Source organism: Mustela nivalis (genome assembly GCF_964662115.1).
Source record: "Mustela nivalis genome assembly, chromosome: X".
NCBI lineage: Eukaryota > Metazoa > Chordata > Mammalia > Carnivora > Mustelidae > Mustela > Mustela nivalis.
In genome coordinates, this window is record NC_139040.1 from 1,347,320 (window position 1) to 1,364,778 (window position 17,459).

General features: G+C 50.7%; 1 protein-coding gene and 1 long non-coding RNA gene across 4 annotated transcripts in view; one reads left to right on the top strand and one right to left on the bottom strand.

Annotated features, from left to right (window-relative positions):
- Window positions 1-17,459, top strand: part of MECP2 (methyl-CpG binding protein 2) — a 69,056-nt gene that overhangs the window by 37,027 nt on the left and 14,570 nt on the right. The window lies entirely within an intron of this gene.
- Window positions 10,214-17,459, bottom strand: part of LOC309856038 — a 1,055,650-nt gene continuing 1,048,404 nt past the window's right edge. Inside the window, exon 3 of the long non-coding RNA XR_014307038.1 lies at window positions 10,214-14,524. This is a non-coding gene — a long non-coding RNA (uncharacterized lncRNA). The remainder of the gene's footprint in view (window positions 14,525-17,459) is intronic.

The following is a 17,459-nucleotide window of genomic DNA, read 5'->3' on the forward strand; positions in this document are numbered from 1 at the left end:
ACATCTATATTTATGTGTCCTTTTTCATTCTAGTGTTGTTTACTTGTACCTTCTCTGTTTTCCCTGTCTTGGTGGAATTTTGTTGGTTTTATTTTTCAAAGATCGAACTTGCTGGCGTTACTGGCCTGTACTGCTGTGCGCCTACAGCTCATTACACTCTGCTTTTCTCTCTGTCACGTCTTCTCCTTTCTTGGAGAACATTCTCTGCTTTTCTTTTTCTTGCTCCTCAAATTGTAAACTTAGCTCATTGATTTCCAGCCTTCTTTCCAAATACAAGCGTTCCAGGCTGACCTGCAGGCTCTCGCAGCTGCACGCATCAAGTTTTTTTTTTTAAAGATTTTATTTATTGGGACGCCTGGGTGGCTCAGTGGGTTAAAGCCTCTGCCTTCAGCTCAGGTCATGATCCCAGGGTCCTGGGATCGAGTCCCGCCATCGGGCTCTCTGCTCAGCAGGGAGCCTGCTTCCTCCTCTCTCTGCCTGCCTCTCTGCCTCCTTATGATTTGTCTATCAAATAAGTAAATAAATCTTTAAAGATTTTATTTATTTATCTGACAGAGAGAGAGGGAGAGATCACAAGCAGGCAGAGAGGCAGGCAGAGAGAGAGGAGGAAGCAGGCCCCCTGCTGAGCAGAGAGCCCAACACAGGGCTCGATCCCAGGACCCTGAGATCACGACCTGAGCCGAAGGCAGAGGCTTAACCCACTGAGCCACCCAGGCGCCCTGCGCATCAAGTTTTGATGTCTGGTGTCATCACTTTAAGTCAGAGGAAAACGTTTTTCAATTCCCTTTATGAGTCTTTGTTTGACAGCCCTCCAGTTATTAGAAATGTGGTTTTTTTTTTAAATGTCCAAGCATGTGGCTTTGTGTTTTGTTTTGTTTTAGTTAACTGTCGTAAAAAAAAAAAATCAAGTTCTAGCTAAACTGCAGTATGGTCTGAGAATGTAGTGCACGTAACCCCAGCCCCTGCAGCACGCGGAGAAGTGCGCGCAGCCTGCGTGCAGTGTGTGCTGTGCGGTGGGAGGGTGGGAGCCCGCGCAAGCGCAGCGCCTCATTCTTGCTCCCTGGGTTACAGAGGTTTCTCTCTTCTTACTGTCATTTTGTCTGTGTGATTTACTCACTGCTGGGGAACACATGTCTCAGTGTTCTCTGCTGCTGGACACATCCGTTTCTTAATGGGCTTTGTTAATTTGGGCTGTATTACTTATTTTGAGGCCACGTTTTAGGTTTTTTAGAAGATTTTATTTATTTCAGACAGAGAGTGAGGGAGAGAGAGAGCACAAGCATGGGCTGGGAGGGACAGAGGAAGAGGCGGACTCCCCACAGAGCCCGATGTGCTGCTCCGTCCCAGGACCCTGGCATCATGACCTGAGCCAAAGGTAGATGCTTCATTGACTGAGCCACCCAGACGCCCAGGTTTTCAGTTTCAGAAACAGTTTTCTCTTCCTGGTGAATTGAACCCTTTGGCATTATAAAGTGACTGTCCTTATAATTAATAGTGCTTTTGCCTTCAGTTTCACTACATCTGATGGGCAGTAGTGCTGCACCACCTGTGGTTTTGGTCAGCACTGCCACTTCTCATTTTCTTTGCTTTTGCGTCTTTTTTGGTTAGATGCAGGTCTTGGAGATGGCACATAGCTGTGTTTTAAAAGAATCTGTTGCGTCCAATAACATCTGTTTAATTGCTGAAGCATTTAGATTGCTTATCCCGCTGTATTTGTACACTCGTTTTTTCCCATAATTTCTGTTCTTTATTTTTCTTCTTTCTTGCCTTCTCTTGGATTGTTTTTTTTTAATGTGTAAGATGCATATAATATTTACCATCTTGACAACTTTTTAAAAGATTGATTTATTTGAGAGAGGGAGAGGAAGACAGTGACAGTATGAGCAGGAAGGCAGAAGGAGAGAGATCCCAGGCAGACTGCGCTGAGTGTGCAGCCCAACACAGGGCTCATGCATCTCGACCATTTTTTAAAAATATTTTATTTATTTGTTTGACAGAGATCACAAGTAGGCAGAGAGGCAGACAGAGAGAGAGAAGGGGGAAGCAAGCTCCCTGCTGAGCAGAGAGCCCGATGCGGGGCTCGATCCCAGGACCCCAGGACTGTGACCTGAGCCAAAGGCAGAGGCTTTAACCCACTGAGCCACCCAGGTGCCCCCATCTTGACTATTTTTAAGTGTATAGTTCAGTGGCGTGAAATACGTTCTCGTTGTTGTGCTACTACTGTCTGTTGGATTGAAGTTGCTTCTTTTTCTTTTTTTTTTTTTAAGATTTTATTTATTTATTTGTCAGACAGAGATCACAAGTAGGTGAAGAGGCAGGCAGAGAGAGAGAGGAGGAAGCAGGCTCCTTGCTGAGCAGAGAGCCCGATACGGGGCTCCATCCCAGAACCCCAGGATCTTGACCTGAGCCGAAGGCAGAGGCTTCAACCCACTGAGCCACCCAGGCGCCCCATCTTTATTGTGTTTTTTTTTTTTTATGAGAGAGAGAGAGAGAAGGCACGTGCATCTGTGGGAACAGGAGAGGAGAGGAGAGGAAGGGGAAAGAGTCTCAAGCAGTCTCCCTGCTGAAATCAAGAGTCGCCACTCAAACAGCTGAACCCCCCAGGCGTCCCTCAGATTGGGGTTTCATTGGTATCACACAATGTACATAGTGCCACCCACCACGTTTTCATTTTCCATTTAACAGTAGAAAATAAACATCACCATTGTTGTGGACAAAAGTGGGTTTGTGTCCCCTCGCCCCACAATTCAGTGTTCACACCTTAACCCCCAGAGCGATAATACATGGAGCTGGGGCTTTGGGGCGGTGATTAGGGTCAGAAGAGAACATAAGGGTCGGGGCCCCCCTGATGGGATTATTAAGAGGCCACTGTAACGCTTCTCCCATATGAATGCACATCAGGGGGTGCAGCTCTTATCTTGTCCCGGTAGCTGGGACTTTTCACTGGAAGATTTTTTTTTTTTTTTTGCATTCCCAAATCCATAACCCTAAAGGAAAGGAGGTACATTAAACACTAGAGCCTAAAACTGAACTCAGCCAAGCTCAGGTGCCCCAGTTTTTGTCCCACCAAACGAGTCCGTGGATAACTACACAGTGGTTTCCTCAGAATACTTCAGTTTGATAGTTGATCCTGGGAGCAAAATCACGGTAATGATCTTAGATTGAACAAGGTATTATTTTTTTAAGATTTTATTTATTTTAGAGGGAAAGAGCACAAGTGAGGGGAAGGGCAGAGGGAGAGAGAATCTCAAGCAGACTCCGTGTTGAGTATGGAGCCCAACATGGGGCTCGATCTCATGACCTTGAGATCATGACCTGAGCCAAAACAAACAGTCGGATGCTTAAACAACTGAGCCACCCAGGCGCTCTTGAACAAGGTATTATTAATGAAAGAACATTTCTGGGAGCTCCAGGACCCTCTGATCTTCCAGAAGGTGGTCCCATGGACCCCAGAGGTGTTGTCAGACATCTAAAGTTAGCTGGAGAGGTCCTTTTGCACCCAGATACTGTCCGCCCATCCCCATCTCAGGAGCCTCCTGTTGCCTGCTGATCAGTCCACAGGTAAGTCTTCGGGTTTCAGCTGACTTCCCGTTAGGTGGCGACAGAGAGCACAGAAAGAAGTATGCGGGAAAGAAAACTTGTTTTGCTTACTGTTAGAAAAAGCACATGGGGTGTTTATGTGCATTGGTCAGATTTTACCACACAAGGCATCTGAAGGTTTTTTGCCCTCTTTTCTCCTTCCTGTTCTCCTCAACCCACTGTCTCCCCCACCACCCCCCTTCCTCCCCCAAAATAAGGTGGGTGGGTCAGAAGAGGAAACAGCCAGATGCCACATCCTCAGTCTCTGTCACCGTCGATAGCAGCAGCAGTCATGCAAGCGGGGAACCTGCCACACTCTTCACTGCCCGCATTCCTTCATTTCTCCCACCAGTGTCTTCTACATCCTTTCCTTTGCCACCAAGCCCTCATCTCACTAGGACTCCTCCAATAACTTGCCAACTCTCCTACACATTTCTATCTTCCATGAGGTCCCTAGAGTCAAATCTCACTCCTCTGCTTTAAACCCAAGAATGGCACCCCTGTCTTCTAATGGCATCAGGGCCTCTGATATGACCCCTGCCTCTTTCTGTCCTCTTCTGTTCTTTGCTGCTCTTTCTCTCATACGTGCACCCTCGACTACAGAGAACTGCTCTCCTGCTGCTGGCTGTGTCCATTGCTCCCTTGTCACATTTGCCCTCTTGCTTATTCTTGAAGACTCAGTTCAAGTATCTCTTCCCGAAGAGAACCCTAAGTAGGCCCCCAGGCCTTATCTGGGTTAGATCTGCCGCTTTCATTCCTGGCTCCCCACCAGTACCTCACGCTAGGAGAACAGCCTGCAGACTGTCATAGCCCATGGGCCTCAGACAGGAGGAGAAGCTGTGTCTTCTGTGTTCAGGATCCATGTCCGCCTGAAAAGCACGGCTGTGACACTCCTGCCACTCAGCTTTCCCAGCCCACGCACCTCCTGTTGCAGGCTTGTTCACTGCCCAGACAGTCCCCCTCTGCCAAGGATTTGGTACCAGGCCTGCAGTCTTTGTGTCTCTATCCCAGTCCCTTCCATCCCACAGGTGACTTACGTATGCATGTAGACGGCCCTTAAGCCCTCCTCTGTTCCAGTGAGTTCTGCCACCCACTGCTGTAATCACAGCTTGGAATTTGCCATCACCGGAAACTGCTCTAACAGACAGTTACGGACAGCTCTCCTGGTAGCAAAGACTTCCTGTGCTCTGAGCTCACAGATTCCACCCTCCCTGGGACCCTGTCACTTTCCTCTCACATGACTCATGCCCGTCACCATATGAACGAGTTTTAGAATTTCCCATCTTCACTGAGCACTCCCTCCTCATCTCCCTCCCAGTTTTATTAGCCCTTTGGGCAAGCTTTTCTAGACTTGACTACTTGCCTTCCCCTCCTCACCTCCTACTCTGCTCAGCCCAGTTCATGGAAGTTTTCTTTCCCCATAGTCCACAGAGCAGTCTCATTACCCCCAGTGGATGTTCCCTGGCAGACGTCCATGTTGCCATGGCCAGTGGTGAGTCTTCCTCTTGACATGGTTGTTCCTTCCTGGAAACCCTTCCTCCCTTGTGTCCCTTTGGGGACCCCACCCTTTCCTGGTGCAGCGTCACTGGCTGAGTTTTATTTTCTTTGGACACTTCACCTCACATCTAAGCCCCCCTCTGTGGGGGGGACTCCCCCCCACACCTTAATGACTTTGATGGGAGGCCGGGTGACCTGACTAGTCGCTTAAATGCCAGATGCTTCCCTTTTTAATTAATTTATTTATTTTTAAAGATTTTATTTGACAGACGAGATCACAAGCAGGCAGAGAGGCAGGCAGAGAGAGAGGAGGAAGCAGGCTCCCCACTGAGCAGAAAGCCTGATGTGGGGCTCGATCCCAGGACCCTGAGATCATGACCTGAACCAAAGCAGAGGCTTAACCCACTGAGCCCCCCAGGCGCCCCTGGATGCTTCCCTTTTCAGTTTCCCTATGAGCCACGGCAGCAGTCAGCAAACTGTAGCCCCAGGCTAAATCTGGCCCACTGCCTGTTTTTATATATAAAGTTTTATTGCAGCCCAGCTCTGCCCCTTCCTTTATGCTTGTCTGTAGCTGTTCTCCCAGTGTACCCAGCAGATGCTGCGTCTGCTCTGCCAGAGACCCTCCGGTCTGCCACACAAAACACTCACTGTCTGGCCCTTTACAAAGTAAATTGCCTGAGGCCTGCACAAGGGCATGGGTGTGAGTGGCGTGTTCAGACCCATCCTTAGAGGGGGTCGTAGCCAGCAGAGGAGCCCTAGCTCAGCATCTGAAAGGATGCTGAAAGGACAGATTCCTGGGCCACAAAGTGGCCGTGGTGCTGGTGGTCAGGGCTGCCCCCTGCAGGGTGGCAGAGACCGTGTTAGCCGCCTTGTGCCTGCCTGGAACACTGTTTCTGGCCACGTGCACTCCACCCTATTCCTCCAACCTTCTAAGGACCGTCTGGCCACCCACTAGCCTTTTTTCCTTAATTTTTGCTATTGCGGTAGAATATACATGACAGAATTTACCCATTGAACCATTTGCTAGTGTAGCGTTCTGTGGTATTAAGTACATTTATATCATGGGGACATCACCACCTGTTATCTTCCAATAGCCTATTATTCAAATATTTGTCTGCATAAATCCGCTAGAGCTGGTCTGTCACTTGCCACCAGTAATCTGGGAAGATACCTGTTATCATACTTAATTTCCTCTGTCTCTTTTGCTGACTGCTTTTTATCACAGCCACAGATAGTGGGGGGAGGGCTGTCCACACTTGGCGTCCATGTGCCTCTGTCACTCACCTGCCTCTTCGGACCTCGGTGCTGAGGACGCCTAATGCCTGTCCCCAGCCCAGACCCTTCCCCAAACTGCAGCCTTACATATCCAACAGCCCTTTAGATCTTTAGAAGGTGAAATGCCTCAATGTTGAAAACATCCGATTTGGAAGTCAGAATGCTTGGTCTGTGCTCCCCCTGCCCCCAGTGCACATGTGCCCTCCACTGCCAGCATCTAGACCGGCCACCGAATCACCGGCCTGGAGGCTCTTGTGCCAGGAGCACGGTTAGCGGGCGGCCTGCAGGTCCTTTGCACTTTGCTGGGCCTCAGTGGCAAAAGGCTCCTCGCCAAGGTCATACCACCGTTTCCGGGGCAGCACCAGGTGACGGAGCCAGGTGGGGATATGACCGCCCCCACATACCGCTGCCTTCTCTGTCCAATTGTGCAGGAGCCGTGTCGGGCCTGTGGAGCACTTCAGCTCTGCCCGGCCGGCTTCCTGCCCCTCTCTTCCCGGATGTCGGTCCCTGATAAACATTCAGCGCCCAGACCACGAACTCATCCTGCAGCCCCTGCCGTCTCTGTGTGTGCGGGAGCTCTCGCCTCCCTGCCCTCCCCGCCTCACACGCTGTAACTTCATCATTAGTGTGAGTGCTTTAAACTGTTCATCTGGTCATGTCCGTCCTCAGAGTAAAACCCTCTGGGGGCCTCTTACCCTCTCAGAGTGAAATCCGAAGTCCATTGCCTGGAAGAAAAGCCAGCTTCCTGGGCCTGTAGCCTACACAGTGGCCCGGCCTTAGAAGAACCAGGTTTGGTTTACTGCTCTACTGTGGCTATCTCAAATGCCTCCATTTTTATTAAGCAGAGGCCCTGCATTTTCACTTTGGACTGGGCCCTGAAAATTACTCGGGCTGGCCCACTTTATTTTGAGTTCATCGGACCCTTCTTATTCCCTGGGGTCCAGCCCACCCCACCCCTCTCAGCTTTCCTAGAATAGGCCAGGTTGTTCCTGGCTCAGGGCCGTGGCTCTTGCTGCTCCTTGTACCTGGGCCCCACTTTACATGACCCACTCCCTCACCCCTCACTTCCTTCGGGCCTGGGTTCAGGCTCCCCTCAGAGAGGGCTCCCCCAGGGCTCAGGCCCCTGCCCATCTCGCAGCCCTCTGTGCGCAGCGTGTGCACACCCGCGAGTGCGGCATGGACGGCGCTGCCAGGACGTGAGCTCCTTGCCCGCTGTCTCCGGGCCTATGTCGCTCACGGCTGCCCTGCGCTGCCCTGCGCTGCCCTGCGCCTGTGTGGGTGCTATGCACTCCTGGTCCTCTGCTGTTTCTTTCTTCTTTCTTTCTTTCTTTTTTTTTTTTTAAAGATTTTGCTTATTTGTTTGACAGAGAGATCACGAGTAGGCAGAGAGGCAGGCAGAGAGAGGGGAAGCAGGCTCCCCGTGGAGCAGAGAGCCCGACTTGGGGCTCCATCCCTGGACCCTGGGACCATGACCCAAGCTGAAGGCTGAAGCTCTAACCCACTGAGCCACCCAGGCGCCCCGGTCCTCTGCTGTTTCTGCCTTGGAAGGTGTTTGTGTTTGTTTCTCCCCTTGGAATGCCTGGCGCGTTCTTTCTGTTATCCTGGAAGTTGAGGAGATTGACCAGAGTCTGTCTCACTGCTAAGTGTTCCTTGTCACATGTTCCTGGGAACACATTGTGTTCTCTCAAGGTACAAATGTAGCTCATCTTTGTTTCAGGTCTGTTCTCTTGTATTTTCGGTAGCATCTTCTGTTCCATTCTGGGGCTCCCTACTACAGGAACACAAATTATCCTTCTGTTGGATTGTCTTTGTCTCTCTTCCAGTGCTGTTAGCTCTGCTCTAAGTGCTGTAGCTTTCGTTGTTTTCATCTGTGTTCACTGTTTGTCTGATCTGACTTTCAGCTATGTATATTCTGGCTGTTTTTAAACGTATCTATTAGTTCCATAATGATGTGCTTTGGTCTGCAGTTTGTCTAGGTTGGGAATTTGCCTCTTTCTTCTCACGGTGTTTTATCATCTCATCTTTGAATTCTTATTGAAAACGCGCTCCCACAAAGTTGTGAAGAATTTCCTCCTTTTCCTTGCAGCGTATTCTCTTCTTGGTGAACGACTTTGCCTTTCCTAAGCTGCCCCCCCCCTTTTTTTTCTTTTTGCCATAATATGTTTGCAAAGTTACCATGTCATTTCCAGATACTCTGTTTGCTTTGGTACAGCGGGGGAGTTCTTGGCTTTTTCTTCCTGGTCTCTTGGCATCCTTTCTCACTGCTGTCTCCCCCCGGGCTGTCTTGAGCTTGGTGTTGTGCGGTCAGAGAAGCTGTACCCTTCGGTAGTCTTCGGCAGTATCTGGATTCGTCTTTCTGACCAGAGAGAGGTAGTAAATGTCTTATGCCAAGGCTCAGTCTAGCTGCTTGAGGGACGTATGTGCCATTGCACAGGGATGCGGGCGAAGGGCGCGGCTCAGGCTCTGCATGGTTCCCTGGGTCTGTATGTACCCAAGAGCGGTCACCTCCCACAGAGCCCACCCGGCTTTCTGGGAACTTCCCAGCAGGAGATTCTGTAGTTCCTGGGTTGAAATGGAAAAAGTAACAGACTCCCCACCCAGTTGTTTCTCTCCAGCTTACTGCCTGAGGTCTCTGGGTATTTTCAGCTCCCCAGCATGGCTTCAGCGGGTGGGACAGGGGCCAGAGCTCCAGTAGGCTGCTGGGTAGGTTTTATGTCCCTTTGTTTGACGGAGGCTTCCCTTCACACCTCCTCCTACCTTTGATTCTCAGTTTTATTAGAGGTTGGGAGAGAGCAAGTATGGGGGAGGTTGTAACCAGCCCTTTAAAGCTTCTCTAGGCCATGTGGAATCGATTCTGTCGTGTGGCATGTGATGCAGTGGTCATGGGAAGCAAGTCACGGCCCTGTCCCCTACACTTTCTCTGGCTGTTCTCGGATGCTTTTATTCTAGGTAAACGTCAGGCTCTGAAGGGAGTTCCAGCAGGCTTTGGACTGGAAGAACAGTGTCCGGGCTCCCAATGGCATTTTCTCCCTGGCTAGCACTCAGACAAGGGAAGTGACTGAACGCGCCGATACTTGTCTCCAGGCATGTTGTCTGTGGGGTAGAAATTTCGTCCCTTCTGCTTGTCCAGTGCTTCCCCCATGGCTTTGAACCCTGTTGTCCAAAACCAGGGCCAGTGTAGGATGGGGACCCAGGGTGCACCCCGGGGAGGTTGCTGGGACAAATGGGGTCTCCATCCATATCTGTGATGTAGCTTTCTGGGTATCCCAGCCATGCAGGCTCCCTGGGGCACTGCAGCCTTTCTCTGCTGTCCCCCTTCTCAGCAGTGCCCAGGGAAGCCTCAGCCTCTTACTGGCCTTTCTTTGGAGGGTACGAGTGGTATTCCAGACCCTTCCTTTTGCCACCAGCAGACTGCACTCCAGCCGGCCTGGCTCCAGGGTCCTGTTATTCTGGCCTTGAGGACTTCTTAGGGCTCTGTTGGGGAACCCTATCCACAGACCTTCCTGGTGGGTCCCTCCTGCGCCTCCTGTATTTGAGCCGGGGAGAACAGCGCAGACGCTCAGAGTGCCGCGGCCGTCAGTGGCTCCCTTCCTGTTCGCCAGCACTGGCAGACTTGCCCCTTTTTTTTCTATGTCGTTGGCTGTTTCGGTGGGCTCAGATGTCATCACTGGGAAGAAGAACCTTGTTAAGAATGCAGGTAGGAGGTGACCTATCCTAGTGAGAGGCTCTTACAGAGTTCTCGCTTCCATTATTAGAGATTTCCTTTCTGCCTCTTTTCCCCCAAAAAATACATTGCCTCTGTTGAAAATTTATTTTGGCAATTCTGATTTTTGATAAAAGCACCCAACGCTTTGATGAAAACCTATAAAACTTACATAAAGTATACAAAGGTAAGAAGAAACCAGTATCAACGGATGAGTCGGGGAAGAAGCAGCTGTGGGAACGTATTGCTGGGCCCAAAAAGGCAAGTGTAACGTGAGCGCATGTGGAGACGGGCCGTTGGTATGCTGAGGACTGGGTATTTGTCATATTTGTCGTATTTGTCGCTGGAGGTGTCCAGCCGTTCATGCACGTGATGACTGTGAGCACCCCGTGGCACAGGAGCCAAGGCACTTGAGGACATGATGGAAGAGAAGTTTCCAGATGTGAAAGCTAGAGAATGGAGAGCAAATTCAAACAACATGGGCTTTCCAGGAGAAGAGAGAAAATAGCAGAAACATCAGTGGTGAGGACTGGGTTCTTGGTTTTCTCCCGTTCTTAACTCACCCGGCCAGCTCCCTCTCCAGTTGCCTTCGTGGTGCAGCCGTGAGGAAGCCGCTTCCTGACCACAGCCTCACCGGCTTGACCAGCTTGGGCCCTGCCCCCACCCCAGCCCCAGTAACCTCACATCATCAGGCCATCCTGTTGCCCCTGCGTCCGTATTCCAGAGTTCTTCCCCTACATTCGGTATCTCCCCTGTCACAACACATGGTAGAATTGCAGTGGTTTCATGACCGACTCTGCTCGGAAGACCACACCAGAGAAAAATAAGAAATGGAAGGTAGGGGGTGCCTGGGCGCTTCGGTCGGTTAAGTCTCCGATTCTTGGTTTGGACCCAGGTCATCTCAGGGTCCTGGGATGGAGCCCCAGGTCGGCTCTGCGGAGTCTGCTGGAGATTCTCTCCCTCCCCCTCTCTCTCCTTGCTCATGTGTGCACTCTCTCCCTCCCTCCTTACCCGACCTCCCCCCCAAATAAATAAATAAAATAAAATAAAGACATAGGTGCAGGTAGAAAGCTTGTCTTCTTGCTGTAGCATTCCTGGCCCGAGCGCAGCTCATCCTCAGTGTCCAGAAGAATTGTCAGCTACTGAGTGAGCGAGCGGCTGCGACACTGCTCTGTGCGTGCCCCGCCCCTTGGTCTTCCTGTGATGACTTTGGTTGAAAGTTCGTCCCTACCTGCTGAGCGTCCCAGAGTGGCAGCACTTTAAAAGTGCCACTGCCCTACTCTACTCCTGTCTAGCTCCAGACCATTTTCAGCCCCATTTCAACACCAGAGGAAACCCTGTGGAAAACAGCCTGGTAGTTCCTCAAAAGGTTAAACATAGAATTCCCATATGACCCAGCATTTCCATTCTGGGTGTAGACCCAAGAGAACTGAAAACGGACCCATGCAAAAACTTGCATGCAGACGTTCAGAGCAGCTAAAAGGCAGAGACCCGGCAGCTGCTCGTCAGCAGGCGCACGGACGAAGCGTGGCGTTCCCGAACAACCGGATCGAGTCGCAGTGTGCACTGCAACACGAATGAGCCTAGAAAGTGTGACGCTGAGTCAAGGAGCCAGTCACAAAAGGCCGTCTCTCGTTTGATTCCATTTATATGAAATGTCCAGAATAGGCAAGTCCAGAGTGGCAGAAAGCAGATTAGTAGCTGCTGAGGGCTGGCAATAAGGCGACCTGGGCGAGTAGCTGCTTAATGGGTAGGGGGTTTCCTCCGGGGGTGATGAGATATTCTGGAACTAGCTAGTGGTGACGGTTGCACAACTCCGTGAACGTACTAAGTGCTGCTAATGGCAAATTTTATGTTACATGCATTGTACCACAATAAAAAAAAGATTCATCAAATGCCCTCAGAATATTTCGCCAGCAACCTTCAACTTGGCTGAATGCCTAGTCATTAAAGTTTTTTTATGTCATTAAACTTCTTGAACTAAATTCTTTGCAGCTGCCATGGTTACCATGTCCTAGGCTTCAGAGATGGCATGCACATCGGCTTGGTCTAGTTTGGCGTATATCACCCTCCGTCCTACGCGGGCCTCTTTCTCTCAGATGGGCGGCAGTGTTGATTGCCTGGGCTCTACCTTTAGCCAGACAGGGTTGCTTGGAGACAGCTGTGGGTTCTGAGCACTGCTTGGGCATTGTAAAACCTACCTTTACGATTTAGGGTAATAGAGTCAGCTGTCATTTTAGTGGGGTGTTAGAAAAATTGAGATACAATTCACATACTGGGGAATTCAGCCATTTAAAGTGAACAGTTCACCGGCATTTAGTACGTCCACAATGTTGCGCAGCTATTACCTCTATCTGGTCCCAGAACATTTTATCACCACTAAAACGCGCGCGCACACACACACACACATCCAAAACTTTACAATCATTAGGAGTCACTCCCTACTACCCACTACCCTCAGCCCCTGGTAATGACTGATCTACTCTCTCTCTGTGGATTTGCCAATTTGAAACATTTCATGTAAATGGAATTAGGTAGCATTTGTCCTTTTGTGGCTGGCTGATGTCACTCACATAGTGTCCCCAAGGTTCATACATGTTGTGGCCTGTGCCAGAATTTCATTTCTTTTTAAAGCTAAATAACATTCCATTGTGTGGTTGGACCACGTTTCGCTTGCGCAGTCATCCGTCCTCGGGCCCTCGGGCCGTTTCCGCATCTCGGCTCCTGTGTACCACGCTGCCTTGAGCACGGGTGTGCGGTTCATCCGGTCCCTGTTTCCAGTTTTGGGGTCTACAGCTAAAGTGGAGATGCTGGGTCCTGTGGGAACTCTGTGTTTGACCTTTAGAGGGACTGCCTGGCCGTTCTCTGCGGTCGCAATGTTTGTGTAAACCTGCTTTTCTTCCCCACTGTGCGACAGACACATGCTGTGGACGTGAGATCTGTCGTACGGCCCTGGCGCCTTCATTTGCAGAGGGAGCTCCCTTTGACGATCACGAGCTGTATTTTATTTAGCTTTTCAAAACACAGCTTCTCTTTGCATCTTCTGAAAGCTGAAGTATTTTAAAATACACGGAATTCAGAGCCGCTGAACTTCGGGTTCTACTGCCATAGCCTTGGAGCTGAACCCCATTTGCTCTGTTGCTCCCCAGAGACCACTGAGACACTCTCTTCCTGTGCCAGTTGGATTTCTCTCAGATCTTTAAAGGAACTGCAGCTGGCATCTCCAGGCGCAGCTGCCTTTACTGTTCCGTGCACAGAAGCCTCCTTGATTCTGGGAGTCTGCAGCGCATGCTGGAGGTAGAGGGAGTTGGAGGCACGGAGTGAACGACGCGGCAGGGTGGAGGTAGCTGCTGTAAGATGGCCGTTTCTCCCCTTTGGTGCCCGACCATTCGCCCGGGGAGTAGCCCCTGCCTTGGCCCCGTGGGTCATGTACTCGTTGTGGGACTTGGCCTCCTCCTGCAGCTCAGTGGAATGGGTGACTAGATATGAACCGTGCCGAGAAATGCTGTATCCTGAAACTGGCCTTGTGCAAACATGACTGAAATGGGGCGAGGATATTGCTGTGCCTCTGGAAGGATCCCGGGAGCTTACTCGGAAGGGGGCTGGATTCCAGTGCAGGTGAAAAACACCTGTTAGCTGCTGCTTTCACCTGGTATCTTTTTCATCTGAAATCCTTAGGGGTTGAGTAGTCCCTCCTCAGTCGCAGGTGTCTGGCCAGCCGCACCTGCCGGCTGTTGGTTGCCGGCACCCCTGTAACGTACAGGGGCCTGGTGTCACACGAGTGCCAGGTACAGCTTCCCAGGGCAGCCTTCTGCGGGCTTACTGGAGGTTTCTTTCCTTGTGAAAGTACAGGCAGTTCTCTCCACCAGGCCCCTTGGGGTACAGTAATGCGGCTTGAAAACAAGATGCCCGCAATTCTGATTTTCCTTCGCTAGATTAAAGGAAAGATTTGATCTAACGTTTGTGTTCTAGAAGCACAGTTACTAGATGATGTTTTATTATTCAAGAGCCTTCTTTCCTGCCTCGTAGATACTTAAGGTTTGAGAGGGCCCTTGTGCTTCAGTGTGGTACGTGCGTTCCTGAAAGACTCCTGCGTTCTACAAGTCACACAGTAAAAAGTAAACGTTGCTACGGGGAAAATGGGAGGGGTAGACCACGCCGAAGCTACGTGATTAGAGCTCACTAACAAAGTCATTGACAGTTCTGGTTCAAATTCTGGCGAAGAGACATAACACACTGAAATGGCCGTTGGCGTTCGTAGCCCGCATCACCGTCAGCCGAGCGCTTCCCGTGGCGCCCGTGCGGATCCTGTTGCGCAGTTCCGGTGACGCTTGAAGTGGGGGCCTAGGCAAGGCCCCCTTTGTCAGTAATTTTCTTTTCTTTTTAAATTTAAGTCATCTCTGCACCCAGCGTGGGGCTGGAACTCATGACCCCGAGATCAAGAGTCAGATGCTCGGGGCGCCTGGGTGGCTCAGTGGGTTAAGGCCTCTGCCTTCGGCTCAGGTCATGCATGATCCCAGGGTCCTGGGATGGAGCCCCGCATCGGGCGCTCTGCTCAGCGGGGAGCCTGCTTCCCTTCCTCTCTCTCTGCCTGCCTTCTGCCTATTTGTGATCTGTCTGTCAAATAAATAAATAAAATATCTTTAAAAAAAAAAAAAAAAAGAGTCAGATGCTCATCCGACGGAGCCAGCGAGGTGCCCCTTACAATGATTTTTCTTCAAACACAGGGAAAGAACCCTGATGCCTTCCCTTCCTTCGCACTCAGCAGCTGTACTGTATGCGGGATAACACCACTGTGGTTCTTTGAGCCACTGAAAGAAGGCACTTGAACAAGGTTTCTAGCTTTCCCTCTTAATGTATTCGTATAATGTGAAAGTGTTCTCCTTAATCGTTAGAATACTTGCCCGAGACTGCTTCCAAATACCGCTGTCAGCCCGCACAGTTTCCACTTCCATTGATGTCACCCGCCCCAACCCCTGCTTTCCCAGCGTGCCGCCACCTGAGCACTGTGCGTTTCCCTGAGTCACTGTCGCTGCACTGCCCACAGAAGTGCTGCTCGAGCCTGGCTCTCCCAGGGGCATACAGTGCACTCTTGACCCTCAAGGAGCCTACTCCATTCCCCTCATGCTGCCCCTGTGACCACAGATTGTCACTGCCCATTCTCCTAGGCCCTCATTTACTGCCCCAGCCTCATCTTCTGCGGACGCAGCTCACCAGTGCTCAGCAGGCTATGACAGCACCCAAACTCACCCTTTATTCACTTCCTCAGACCGTGCCTGCTTTGGGTGCTAAGCCTAGCCCCCACTCCTCGAAGCTCTTGGTCAGAGGGATACAGTCACCAAAAGAAGCAAAGGCAGTACAGCCTCTGGGTTGTGATGGTCCCACGGGGCTCCTGTGCCTGGCACTGTGCGTCGAATGGAGAGACTGTGAAGAAGGCCCGCGCTGTCAGGGCATGGAGGGGTTGACCTGTGTAGTGGTGTATTTCCAACTACATGGGGGGCATGAGGTCTTCTTGCTCATAGGGTTGGGGAAGGCTCCTCAGAAATGCCATCTTAATCCAGCCCAGAACCATTGGTGACGCGGGGTAGGAGTCATTAGGCACTCCTGCCTCTAGGGATGGAGCTATGCATACCCCCGCCCACTGTCACTGGTCTGTCCTGAGCCCTCCTTGCCAGCCAGTAGAACTCTTCAACCCTGGAAACCCAGCTCAGGCCTTCCTCCTTCAGGGAATCCCCATCTCTGGGCTTCTCCTGGCCCTGGAACAGGGAAGGGTATCACTGTTCTTTTGTTACTTCTTTGTTCCCCTGACTAAACTGGGGGCTCTTGAATACCAGAGAATGATGGTAATTCTGCCGTGTCGCTCCAGCCTCTGGCAGAGTCTGGCTCAGGGCAAGGGCTGTTGATGAACATACATCAGCTCAACCAGGACCGCAGACAAGTTCCCCAAGCGCAGAAGGGAACTTCGTGTCCTTTTTATTTTCATCTGTAGCACTGACGAGTTGGATGGGTGGTTTTTCTGGGGATCCTCTCAACTCCAGAATAAACGAATGTGTGAACTAGGTGCTCGCTCAGTTCTCCTATTCATTTCAGGTTTGTGAGTGCGTGTGCGTGTGCATGTGTGTGTATGGTGTGTATAGTCTGATTCAAAGGAGGATAAAGAGGACTAGGTTGTTTTTTTTTTTAATGTGTGTTTTAGCAAACTCCGTAACCCCCTGGTGGGGTGAGGAGGCCTTAGGGAGTTGGGTTGCCCTGGGACCAAGCAGGTGGATTCCTGTTTTGCATCATTTTTACCCCCAGTCTCCACCCAGTGGACTGACTTCCCAGCTGCTTTGTGGGTGTTTGTCGTTTGCTCTTGCAGAGAAGTAGAGTGACAAACCTGGGTGCCCCCTCGGTGCACAGATTTGAATATCACTATTGTCATAACTGCTTCAAGTAATTTTTTTTAAGTTTTTATTTATTTATTCATTCATTCATTCATTCATTCATTTGATCACAAGTAGGCAGAGAGACAGGCAGGGGGTGGGGAGCAGGCTCCCTGCTGAGCAGAGAGCCCGACACGGGGCTCGATTCCAGGACCCTGAGATCATGACCTGAGCCGAAGGCAGAGGCTCAACCCACTGAGCTGCCCAGGCTCCCCTGATTCAAGTAATCTTAATTTAAAAGAATTAAAATATTACGATTGAGTTAAAGGTTCTTTTAGTCCTCACCTTTGGTGCTATTAAAAGTTCATTTGTTATACAGTTAGATAGGGTTTAAAAGGTAAATTTTATCTTATGAATGTTTACCACAAGAAAAAAAACCTACCAAAAAAAAAAGGAAAACCCAAGACAGTTCATTTAAGGCCAAGTCAGAGTCTGGGCACAGCTGGGTCTGTCCTCGGTGGCTAGTATCAATGAGCTATATTCGCCTGTCCTCGAACTTCTAACCATGGACGTGACTGTAACCCCCACCTGTTCCTGGCCCAGGCTTCCCTGTCCTCAGTGACACCACTGTCCTCCTAGGCATTGGCCATGGTCCTTCATTCATCCCTCCCCCTCACCCACACCAGCCTGTCTTCAGCTCTGTCGCTCCATCTCCTGGTTACTTCCCAGACGCTCCACTGTCCCCACCCAGGGCCACCGGTCCCCCTGCTTTCCTTCCTGGCTTCCTGAAGTCTGCTTTCCACCCAGCAAGTAGAGTGACCCTCTGAACATAAGAGCCCTCATCCCTGCCCCTGCCCAGGGCTCCCCAGTAGCACCCTGACAGAGCTCTCCACATCCCCCTTGAGGCCTCTCTGCTACCCAGAACCTTCTTCTGGCACAGAGCCACATGGCTAGCCCCCTTGCTTCCTATATGCTTTTCCTTCTTTTGTTCCTCATTGTGTTCCAGTCAGTTTGTTGTTTTGGACACTCACCTTGTCACAGTG